This window comes from Melanotaenia boesemani, chromosome 13 (genome assembly GCF_017639745.1).
Source record: "Melanotaenia boesemani isolate fMelBoe1 chromosome 13, fMelBoe1.pri, whole genome shotgun sequence".
Classification (NCBI taxonomy): domain Eukaryota; kingdom Metazoa; phylum Chordata; class Actinopteri; order Atheriniformes; family Melanotaeniidae; genus Melanotaenia; species Melanotaenia boesemani.
This window is the reverse complement of record NC_055694.1, coordinates 14,332,665-14,345,650: the sequence shown is the minus strand read 5'-3', so window position 1 is coordinate 14,345,650 and position 12,986 is coordinate 14,332,665. Positions and strand designations below refer to the sequence as shown.

The 12,986-nt window shown below is 39.5% G+C and overlaps 1 protein-coding gene across 12 annotated transcripts in view; it reads right to left on the bottom strand.

Moving 5' to 3' along the window:
- Positions 1–841: 841 nt before the first annotated feature.
- LOC121651356 (ERC protein 2-like) overlaps positions 842–12,986 on the bottom strand; it is a 156,555-nt gene continuing 144,410 nt past the window's right edge. For 11 of the 12 annotated variants that reach the window (XM_042003490.1, XM_042003489.1, XM_042003492.1 and 8 more), the window contains one exon: positions 842–2,101. The gene's annotated coding sequence lies outside the window, so the exon portion shown is untranslated. The remainder of the gene's footprint in view (positions 2,102–12,986) is intronic. The other variant, XM_042003496.1, reaches the window with a different exon arrangement.

Sequence of the window (12,986 nt, the reverse complement as noted above, 5' to 3'; positions counted from 1 at the left end):
AAAATATTTGAATAGTTCAGAATGCCAGTGAACTTTTGTGCATTATGTTTAATTTTATTTTCAATAAACACTCGATTTATTTCCCTTAAATGTGTAAATTTATTACTTTTATTGTTTTTTTGTTTTTTTTTTTTTGCCAGAAACTTGACACAGAAAGGCATAGAATGTATGTTTTTGCTGTGATTCATTAAATAAAGCTATTGTAAAAGAAAAAAAGAAAACGTGTCTATAAAACACATTTATCAAGATTCTGTCAACACATGTTTACTGGCAGCAGAAGCTTTATAAAATTATCATTTATTCACTTTGCTGTCGTGAGTAAAGCCATTTTGCCAAAATCTGACTGCTTTTCCACAAAGTCTAAATTCGTATGCCTGGGACAGAATTCAGCATGAAGCTCCTACAAAACCTGAAGACTTTGGTGTTCTGGTTCCAGCTAGTGTTACCAAGTTGGATGCTGGAGAGGCTGTGACTGTGTCAAAAAACACTTAAAACATGCTCAGCCACATTTCAGGACCCCTTCCCCTCCTCCACCACCAGCATGCCTTACTTTGCCTCCCTCCTCCAACCCCCTACTTTCCCCTCAGGAAGAAAACTGGTCAACATCTGGCTGAGTTTATGAGAGAGAGGGAGAGAGAATTGGTAGACCATGAAAACTGGGAAGAATTCTTTCTTGGGCAGTGCAGTTTTCTATTGTTGTAGCTGCCATTAGGGGTGGTGAAACTTTAATCTTGTGAAAATACTTAACGCTGCTCTCAAATCTACAAATAGCACCACCAGTGTCAGTGTCCACATTATTGTCTGTCTGATAAAACACACGTTGAAGCTCTTGTGAAAACAACTTTATTCAAACAACAGAAACAAGCCAGAAACAAACATGCTGTGAAATGGTGTGGTACAAGCCAAGGGTGAATACTGCCCCCCCCAAACTTTCACAGCATCCACATCCAAGGGAGTGGGACTAAATCACGCACACACTGTACAAAAACTGTACATATTAAGTAACAGCCAAACTGACACACTGTTAAGCTGCTGAATAAATCACATTACTGCACTTTTTCATCACCTCAGGCCCACCTTTATTAAAGTGAAAAAAAAGCTCTTTAAAATGCAAGTCACTTCAATGTATATGGATTAGTCACACAGATTCACAGGATCAATATATAGATAATTAAAACACACCAATCCTTGGTATAATAAGACACACACAGCTGCTACAATAAAAATATATAATCAGATCAATCAATACAATCAGAGTGGCACTCAGATAGTTTCAGCTGTAGAAAATCAAACAACATGATATTGGTTCATTAAACAAATGCACAGCAGGCTACAGAACACAAGGAGAAATGAATAAATACTCTGCTGATACAGTAAGCTGGCTGATTTGAGGTCCGCTGCATTTCTCTCCCCATAAATTAAGGTTTTGATTTTTGAGGAGGTGGAGGAAGATCTTCAAATTGTTGCATCTTTTTCTCATTTCTGCAGGGAATAGAAGAGAGACAGTAGAATAACTAGGGAGATTTACTGACTAGTTTTGGATCGTGAATGATGCATTGCAAATCCTTTGGCACGGTACATTGAGAAGGTCTCTGTGGATTGTTGCATTTTGAGGTCCATGTTGTCATATTTACAAAAGTCTGATATTAAGCTGCAGAAGTAAACACATTCATGCCAACATAAACCGGACCAGGATTGGCATGGTTTTATGATTTAGTTCCACTGGTTCAGCTTTGTCCCTCTTGTAGTTTACAGCATTGAAGTAACTGCTGGATGATGTAAAGCCAGGACTCTATAGCACCATGTTGCTGAACGGTGATCCCAGCTTCCAGTCTATAGGAAAGAGCTCTGAAAACGAAAGCAGAGGACTGCTGGCCAAAACCTTGAGACTGCAGTCTGATGCTCTGGTAAGGAATGTTTACCCACAAGGAACCAGGTCCTCAGCAGGTTATTGTCTTTTCCACGAGAGTGACATGTAAGTTTCCAACACCTACTTGTATTTGGATGTGGATATCTCCTTATGTGTATATCTGGTGGTCATGACAATGGGTATAAATAAGCTGATGGTCATAAGTGATGATCATCTCATGGTATATCCATCCTAAGGGTGGGGGGAAAAAAAAGAGAAACACGGAGTTAGTGAAAAGCGGAACAACATAAAATGAAAGACAAATTTATATAATTTATATATTTTTAATTAAACCAAGGACACTTTTTTTTGTTTGTTTTTAAATTTCTTTGGTCATTTCCAAAAAGGTCCCAACACAAAATAATATTGCTTGATATTGGACAGATAAGCATCAGACAATCTGCAGTGTAGACATTTTGTTTAGATCTTGCATAACCATTTTCCTCTGTAACTGTCTCTCAGGCCTCCAGAGCTCCTTGAGAATTTCTAAATGCATCTGGCAGCAGCCCAAACATCAAGTGCTCATTAATAAAAAGAAAGAAAAAAGAAACTCTATTGGAATGTGTCTGTTATTCAGACTGCACAGCAGTCAGCAACAAGTCACTCCTTTCCTGAGGGCTGTGAAACAATGATGCATGTCTAGTTTGCAGGGGGCGCCTCATTGGCTGAGCAAACAGGCACCAAAATAGCTACCAACCACTAAAGACACTATCATCAGTCAATGAGATGGGACAATGTGAAAGAAGTAAGATAAAATTTGTTAATTGGGGACCAGAGATATGTACAGGTAAACCTGAGGAATATGTTGTGATTATGCATGTTAAGACCTCCAGATTTGAAGAGTAGATTTGCAATAGTGGCATTCTAGGTTATTGTGTATAAAGAGGAATTTCAAATTGTGAGGAATGTGTCCACACTCTTCCTGCCTTCCTCTGATTGGCTGCCAGGCAAAGAAGGACCATCCATTACAAGCAGAAGTAAATAAACAGCCATTGCAATTTAAGTGCCATCATTTGTTATGCAATGCAGGTCATGTGTGTGCACATATAACTTTACCTGTGTATATGTGTCACCAACTATACATGCATGTATGTACACGGTTGTGCATGTGAATTTGTGAATGTGTGTTGAACACCATTCTCAGGTTTCTTTGCCACTGACTGCACTTAAATTAATGATTCTGGGGCCCACGAATCAACAAATATGGCCCATGGCAGGGCATAATGGAGAGCACGACCTGCCTGTGGATGTGTTTGAAGACTGCTCCTCTTTCTTCTCTGTCAGCACCTCACTTACCTCCACACAACAGAAGCATTCACTATGCGAACTCACATTTGATGCCTGCGCTTATGTTTTTAATGAGGAACTGTGTTGCTATGTGGTCACGAGCGTGTGTACGCTTATCGACCTATGATTATTTTACATGTCAGCATGTTGTGACAGAGTGTTGAAATCATATGAAATCTTTTGTTCCTGAATTTAACTATGGCATTTGTGGTCATGATTATGTCTGCTTTGGAGATGTGTGGCAAAGCAAAGCATATCATATCAGCAGGGAAAGCAGGAAGCACACAGGAAAATTTAGTGAGCTCAGATGGCTGTGACAAGTCACTTAAGGCCTTTGCAGCCCAAAGGTCACTGTCCAGTTTTCTGCATCATTGACTGCTAAAACAGCAGCAAAAAGACAGCTAGACATAAGGGGAGACTTTTAACACATTTTGTAAACTTGAAAATACAAGTATAATCTCCAGCTGGTGTATGTCACTGTTTAGATTGGAATAAAAATGTCAATAAGTGAAGGTAAACTGTAGTATTTGGATTTAAAACCACTTAGATTAAAGTAGGTGTGGTGACTGTGTCTAGGCAAGTTTTTTTATCCCTAATGTATCATTTTCTAGTGTTTGAACGATGATTGATAAAAGGTGCAGCCAGATAATTACTTAGGAAGCAATGCATAAAGGAAGGTGGTGAAAAATGGCGAACACCCAGGATGGAAGGGGGGTTGTGATGCACAGAAGTGTGGCAGCAACATTGGGATAAACTGCACTGCAATATCCAAACATTGACCCTGAGCCTTTATAGAACTGCTGATAAAACTAAAACCTCAGGACTTGACATTACAACACCTTTCCCTTCCATCATCCTGTTGAGCCATTTTACATTAAGAAGGCTTAGTTAAGGTTTGCTAATGGCAAACACACTTGAAATATATAATTTCTCTCTTTTCCTCTAACTCCAATAAGCCATGTCTCCAATTCTCTGTTACCCTCCTCTTACTTCTTCCTTCTCTGTGTGCTTGATGGTGGGATTAGACAAGGTGAACACTCTCTCAAATTAATACATGTTGAACTGCAAAAAAACTGTTAGACTTATCAAATTTGCAAATGCTTTCTGCAAAATCTGATTTGCCACATATGTTCATGAACAGGCCTGTTGACTAAATGTTAACTGTGATTTATGTTTACATCATTCAGCTGTACACAATGTTCCCGGCCAAACTACATAAAAGTGTATTGGAAAGGTATATGATACTCTAAGATGTCTATTTTGTTGTTTACCAGTGGTCTTCACAAAAACAAAGTTTCTGAGAATTGGATACCAAATCTTAAGTTTCTGAATGTGAGTGGCTGAAATATGTCTTGTCTTTAAGTGCTAATATAAACGATCCGTTAAATGGATCTTTGTGAAGTTTAGGGACCACCAATGTTAAAGTGCTTCTCTTTCACATGAAATTACCTTGTGGTTGGTGTTCATTCACTTCAACAGAAAAAAAAGAGAAACAAACCAAATTCAATTACCAGTACAAAGCTTAGCCCCCTCCTCAGCTCACTCTACCAAGACGGGAGATGTAAAACAAGTCATTAAGTGGAATGAAGAGGCAGAAATTGGGGGGTGAAAAACTTAGACGGATGAGATGGGCAACAACAAAGAGTAAGCCTAATTTCTTACTGTTCTGTGCAAATAGTTCATTACTCTTTCATGAAAAACTGTGGATGTAGGTCTAGTATGTAACCAGAGAAAATGGTGTTTCAGAGAGGATGGATTATTAAAATTAGAAAAGGCCAAGAGAAGCAGCTTTGACAGAATGCCTGCCAGCAGAAACAACTACACAACAAAGCACTCCTCTTGTCATGCATCTGATTAACTGAGTGTACATATAGTCACATATTATCTTGTATGCAAATTCTCAAAGTAATATATTACAGCAAATGAAGACTTAAAAGTTTGTCAAGTTTAAAAAATATTTATAATATAAAAAATAAATAAATAAAAATAAAAATATCCAGATCTGTGTGCACAGGTCTATTCTGTCTCTCTGTAACTGCAGCCAAGCCCCCTACTGTACATCAACTTGTCCTGGGAACACAACACAAAATATCTCCTTTGCAACAATTGCTTCAAGAGCTTACTCCTTTATCCCCCAATTTCTCCTTTTTTTTCCTTCTCTTTCTTTTCTCTGCCTGACTTTTACAACTTCCTTCTGGTTGGGGCTGTAGCTCTAACCCAAACAAAACTCCATTTTTTAGTTATTGGCCCTCATGGCATGTAATGGAGAATCAAGCTAATTATCCCTACAGCTGTTTTCACTTGCTTTTTATGTAAGCAATACCTGGCTGATCCAGAGAGCAACAGTGAGGCCCTTCTTAGCGCTCCAGGCCTCCAGCCTGGCTGGAATTAGGGAGCAAAATGCCAGGTCCACACCCCCACCTCACCCAGTCTTCCCCTCCCCGATACTGCCTGTGTGTACCCCTGAACCCATCTCCCAGCACACAAGCCCACCTAACTCAGCCTGACACAACCCTCCACACACTCAAAGCCTCAATGTCCACTTCTAAATCTACCTCTCAAACTCCCTCTTTGATGTTTAACAAGGCTGCTCTTCAACAGCTAAGATGGATCTGCCTGACAAGAACTAATTTTCTTCCACTGATGGCAATTAATGAGGGAGGTGAGCTAGGGTGTGGCCCGGGTTAAAAGGGAACCATCCTGCTGTCTAGAAGCAGACAGAATGAGTGTAAAAAAGAAGAGAAGGAGAAACAGGGATAAAGACAGAGCATGGGGTAAAGAGTGAAAGAAAACAATTCCTCACAGGCTAATTACATAATTTCCTTCATCTGAGCAAGCACAAGCTGGGTGAAAGCAAGTGTGAGCAAGCCTCACATATGCCAGTCTGAGGGATGCTGAGCAAACCTAACACAGTCTACAACTGCTCTCTAGTAATGGACAGCCTGTGCCACAAAAGCACAAGGCCAGATCTTAGAGGCATCATCATCTGCACCGTTTGTAGCTTTTAAGGGAGTCATATACCAAATCCTACTGTAGTACTGATCTCCATTTCTTATTAAATCTTTGGATGAAGTGACTCAGTGGATATAAACAATTGCCGGTGTACTGTTTCCCTCATAACAGTTCATTTCTCACCGCAGCCAGAAATGTGTTCAGTACAAACACCACTAGGTGGAGTTGACTGTTGTTGTAAAAATACATATCTCATGTATCAATCTCATTAAACTCCCATGGAGAAGCAGCATGCATCTGTAAGTGGGCCAGACATTGTGAATGCTTCACATATGTTGTTTGAGTTTTCTTTTTGTTCAAGGACTCCTTCAATAGCATGCATCAACTCCTTGCACCTCCTCACACTGACATCTGGCTTGCAATGAACAGAGACAAGGAAACAGACACTAGTAGCAATTTGAAAACTTTTCTTCCAGCTAAACTATAGAAAAGTTTCTGCTAACCACAGAAAGTAAATGAACAACTCCTCTTCCAGCTTTTTCCCTCTCTGTGTCAATTTTTTTTTAGTCTCTAATCCGGTGAGGAATGATGGAGGGATCTCTGTGGAATAGTGGTGAGTTTCCTGAGTCCAGCCAAGGTGTGCCAGTGTACAAATGATACGGGTGGAATATGCAGTACCTGTTCCTAGTGTGGAGGTTGTTTTGACATATTCTGCAGTCTCAAGCAGCTCTCCAAACACAAGAATGCACATTAGGCATGTGTGCATAAAAAAAAAAAAAAAGCTTGACTGCTGAAATTCACACACACAAATGCAAAGGCCAACACATCAGAGCACAAGGGTGAAAAAGTGTTATTGGACATTTTCAAATGATCATTAATCACTTTAAGTCCTTGAGGCAAAAAAGAAACTGTGTCCATAAAAGTGCAAAATGTTTGAGCAGGTTGAAAATACAGGTTTGCGCAACAAAAGGTGCATGGAATTCTATCTCCCATCTCCCACCCTTTTGATCTGTCTCTCCCAGCACCCAGAATTTCCTCCCTAACTAATCTCAATCTTAGTCCTTTAAGCTTATTTTTTTGTTAAGGTGATTCATGAGGGAAAGTGTGATTGGCAGTGTTTTTGTTACTGAGAGAAAACTCAAGAGCTCTGCTGTGGGCCAGCTGCTCGTGTGTCAAAAGCTTGGTATACATCCCACCACTGTACAGTACCTGCTTTTCATACTAGGAATAGTGTGGCAACCCTGGTGAGCTTGTGTCCCATAACAACGCCTTGACCCGGAGCTTAACCTTGACATAAAGCAGTGACGGCCCATCAGAACCAGGGCCTACATTAAGAGGCCTGAACATGCCTGCATCTTGAAAGCAGCGCAGGCCAAGCCAGGCAGGGGAGACAAGTGAAACCTGAGCCCACATTAAAGCATCTCCATCAGGTAGGAGATCAGGGGAGGCCTCCATGCTCTCAGAGTTTGCGGGAGTCCGGGCCTCAGAAGCCCTATCTCACCTCCATCTGGAAAGAGAATCTGAGGGTAGTCTGATGGTCTGATAAGAGGCCAATGCCAACTGACACGGTAACAGCTTCTTACCCACATTTTGCAAAAACCAGCCAAGTGGATTCAAGTCAAGTTTTACTGCACTCCTATGTGGGTACAGGAGGAAAGGTGGAGTTTGTTGTGGGGTCTGGAAATGTGGATGGTGGAAGGGTAATAGGTGCATGGTGGTACTCTCCTTACTTTGAAGGCTTGACCCATTAACCTGAAGTGTATGCACAGGCGCTACGTTTCAGAAACAAATTCACAATTAAACGCATATGACAACTTATGAGTTGAAATACACAAAAATATATTTGAGTCATCAGGGAGGGAAATTTCCTTGTAGGAGAAACACAACAGACTAATCTGAAGAACTTTTTGTCTGGAGACATGAAAAAGAAAAGCCAGGCAGCTGCTGCAAATTGCACTCTGCACTAAGAGTAAAATCATGGAAACACACTTCAGTTCAGTAGTGTTTCTTGACTTCTGCCTCTTTCTTTTGCATTTTAAGTGAGCATAAATAGTACTCACAGGCTGTCATTCTATTGTTTTCTTGGGTGCTGTTAATGTTCCACCCTCCTCTTGATGTCTTAAATGACATTAACTCCACTGACCCATTCGTTTTTCACTCCAACTAGTTGCTTCCTCTCTTTAACTTCCCACAGACTCACAGTTGCTCCATCTGTTCTTTATTGCACACAGTTTAGTTTACTTTGATTTCTTATTGCCCCTCTATCACATGAGAAAGGAGACACAGAATTCCCTTTTCCATTTTGCTTCAAAAGAAAACTGTGATGTGGTAAAACGTGACAAGAACTGCCCTTTGCATTTGATCAGTTCTCACCTGACTGGTTTAGCCTACATAAATAAAAATATAACAGATTACTGAGCTTCTTCTGGAATGTAGCAGGGGATTTCTGAACATGGGCTTAATGTTGTTACATCAACATTTAAAATTTGCATTAGTGCCGATGTGTGCTTGCTGTAAATGGGCACAGAGACAACAGAAACCAGGCTTTGCATTTAATAAGATCTGGTTTTGTCTAGTTTGGTCATCTCACATCCATTTAGGATCACTTAAAACAGTAAATGTGATCCTTGAGATCTCAATCTGCTCCTGTAGAATAACAGGCTTGTTACATTGATGTGTGTGTGCTGGTGCTTGTATATGTGATCGTGTTTGGATGTGTGTATATGTGTGTCAGTGTGTGTGGAGCAGTTATACCAAGATAATCTGATAATAATGTCTATTCAGGAGCAACAGGTATTTGAGGTGAACAAGTTCAGATAGAGATTTACACAGTCAGCTACCATTTGTGTTTGGTCATCAAATATAAGAGCCAATGCCTATCCAATATTAACAATGTTGTCATTTATTTATCTGTCTCACTTAGACAAGGAGTTTAGTGATTGTGTTTGGCGGTTTATTTTCTATTTGGTATCTGTGGGCCTTTTTCTTTCATATCAGGGATAGTGTTGAGACTTTTTGTGGCTGTTTTAATTACACCAAAAGCAAAATGCATCTACAAATAGACTCAAAACAGAAAAACAAAGTTGAGGTTGTTGTCAGATGGAGTGAATGCCTTTGTTCTAGCATAGTTTCCCTGGGCTGCTTAATACCGGTTAAGTCCAGTCTCAGGAAGAGCCAATCGTGTTGTCAGCTGAGGCTAGCTGGTGCTCTTGGGGTCAGTATAGCCCCAAGACATGAGACATATAGTATATACGCAGGGGATAAAGAGGGAAGCTTTCACAATGCCTGGTGGTCTACTAGTGATCTCTACCTCTGTATGACCTCTGTGTCAGTGAGAAAGAGCAAAGGGTGAAGGAATGTGTAAAAAACTATTTCAAACAGCTTCTTTTAAAGGCCCTGATTCTTAAAATTGGGATTCTGGTATAAATTGTACGAGGTAAGAACATATCAAATCCACATGCTCACACCAAGAGAGAGGAAAAAAAACATCATTCTTGGGTTTAAAAGATGTTTTATCCCTATAGACTTTATCAGCTCAAATGAAGAGGGCTATATAGTGTTTTCATTTACTTTATTTTAAGAGCATTTTGAAGATAGAAATAGTAAAAAAAATTATAATAACAATAAAATAGAGCAAGAGAACAACTTAATTTTCAGGTAAAAATAAGTTTTAAACATCAATTGAAGTGTTTTTTTTTCTTTTGTCAAGCGTTTCTGCACAAAAGGGTGGAATGATGAAAACACCTTTTCTAGATAAGTTGTAGAAAAGTAGAAGAAACACAAGGTACTTCTCAGTGACAAGTTAGGATCATTAACAGCCGTCTTTCTAGGATGCTACATCATCAAATCTTGCTGAAGGACTTTTTCTGATGAATAGGATGCTATAAAGGACTTGTAAAATATGCCTCTGTGAATACTCTGTGTTATCAAAGCATCCACAATCCTTTGCACACATTGAAGAAAGTGACTAGCAGAAGTTAGAAAAATCAGTGGTTTGATTCCAGACAGGTACCTCTTGAATGACAATAGAGGCGAGTTAGTTAGCCATTGCCAAAACGTATGTGTGTAAAATGCCAATTTAGGCATTTTCTCGTAATCATTTCAAAATTGGCTTCAAACGTGTTTGATATCAATATGAAAGCCTTTCAATATTTGTGCATACATTGACAGTGGCTCCACCAGGCTGTGGTGTCTCGGATCTAGGAAGTTGGAGAGACAGAGGTGTGGGAAGGAGAGGGGGTAAGATAGAATTTTGAGGAAAATAATCCAAATTTTACAGAAGCACAGGAGAGATGGAGTGTGTAGTGGTAAAGTGGCACCACACACCTCAAAAGATTGTCTGAGACGGAGGTATCTGACCAGATAGGAGCCAAAAACACACATTAAAGGTGAGCCAGTTATGATTACTGAGACTTCTCTAAACTATAAAAAAAAAAGTCTCTGGAGTGCTGTAGACCCCTAAACATGTACATTTTTCTGTCTAGCTAAAACCACAGATATTCCTTGTGCAGTCATCTTGAACCTTTAACAACCTTTTTGGAGCACTTTGCGCAGCGATATAGAAAGCCCAGTCTGTGAAACCTAAAGGGAGATACTGCAGATCATAAATAAGCATCGTAGAAAGTGACAGATTTGGCTCTGTTAGCAGAGAGAAAGTAAATAATACTCATTGGTTCTGACAAAGCAGCTCATAGTTTGGTGATATTTACTGCTGAAAACACCCCATACACATTAAATAAGCACTGATAGAGTCATCCACACTGACAGTGCAAGGGCTTGTACTTAACATTTAATGTCTTGCAGTTGGATAAAAGCAACAGGTTATGATGCACTGGCTAGTGAAATATGTCTTTGTTATGATGGCCAGGAATGATAAAGAGTGGAGCAAGGACTGTAATGTATGCAAACCTGTCCTTGCTGTGTTTATGAAAGTCTCTGATGTGAAAATACCAATGTGCCGGCATAGTTAGGGATCACTTTTCAACTCTGGCTCCTTTAACTCCGATAACTAAAACAAACTCATGACATGCTATTCCAAACATCTTATTGAAATCAGTACAAAATAATAATAATAAAAAAAGTAAAGATAAGCTTATGGGTCACACTAAATGACCTATGGAAAACAGATTTAGTGATGTGTGTGCAGACTATTAGTGACTGCAGTACGAAATGTTACTGTGAGTGGGTTTTTGCATAGGTTTGTGTGGGAAATTTGTCCATTTAGTTTGGGCGGTGCATGGAAGAGTATCAGCTTAAGGCTGAAAGAATTCAGGCCTCCCAAGCAAGGTCATGTGCTGATGTTTAGTAGGAGCTTTCTCAGGTCACAGACTGTGACTTTCAACCATCACTCACATTACTCCACATCTTTGAGTGGCTCTGTTTAACTGGCATACCTGACATCTCTCCTCCAGTTTACTGTGATGATGGGTGACAGCTGTCCCACTCTACTTACCAAGTTAAAGGAGAAGTCAACCCAAATAGTTGCTAGACTAGTAAAACACACAGTAAAGTAGATTTACTCTCTAATGGAGGAAGAGAAACTTGGAAAATAATTGTAACAAGAAACTCTAATGTTTTGCAAAACATGCCCAAAACATTACAATTTAAAAAACAAAACAAGAAATCTACACATAGTGAGTTGCTGGTTTTCTACTGACTTCTGCTTTCCATTTCCCTTAAACACAAACATTTGGAGCTAAAAAGATACAACACATGCTGACATTACAGGAGTTGGGCACTCAAACCCTTAAGGATAGTCCACATTTTTAAAAATCCATCTTAAAACAATACTCACATACTCATATGAACACCAAAACTAATTTTGCTTGCAGCAATCATTTCTCATGTTTATGCTGGCTGATGTCAGAAATTCCCTCCTAAAGTGTTTCCAGTGGAAGTGATGAGAGGAAATAAAAGTCCACATCACCTCATCTCATACTGAGATGCATTCCATGTTCAGCAGAAGATTAAAGTACATGAATTCTCAGTATTTAAAAAAAAAATCATTCCTTGTGTTTTCTTGTGAGCTACAGTGAAGGACTAGAGACATCAACATGATAACCAACTGATCTTATAGTTTTGATCTAAATATTAAAAAAATAGCACATCATTAATACAATATATTGCAGGAGACATGATTAAAGTAAGCAAAACCTGTTAAACTACTTATATGGGCAACTGACTACAGTTTTAAGACAGATTTAGTGTGAATGAAAGTGAGCCTATGCTTTAATAATGTATATTTTGAATTTAAAGCAATGTATGATGACATTTCTCTGGTTACACAAGCCAGCGGAGTGGTAAATGTGCCCAGCGGTGGTTGGGTAAACAGAGATTGCTCCCTGAAGTGCCTGTTAGCCTTGGCATCTTCCATGAAAAACTCTAACTACAGTACAGTAAAGATCTAGAGCACATTCTTATGTCTACTCTTTTGGTTAAAAATTAATTCTGCAATAGGAAAAAAATGTCACCTTCTTTTTTTTCTTCTCCACTCAACTTTGCTCACTCTGTTGTCCTCCCAGTTCCAAAGAAGGGAAAACTCACTGCTATAAATTCGCATCAGCTCCCATAACTGCCAGTACACATGTGTGTAGTGTTTGTGTTACATGGATAGTGTTTCACAAGGATAATTACATTGTGTCTCTCTCCACCTGGGCCCTGACACATGTTAAACATCTCAGACAGACACGCCCAGCCACCTGTAAGAAATAACATGCTGAAGTCAGACTGTCAGAGCCACTGAAAGAAAGAGGAAAAGGGTGTGAGAGATGTCAAGCTTTCCTTGTCTCCCCTGTTCCGAGACAAAAGAGCCATTTTACTCTGTAAACACAAACATGCA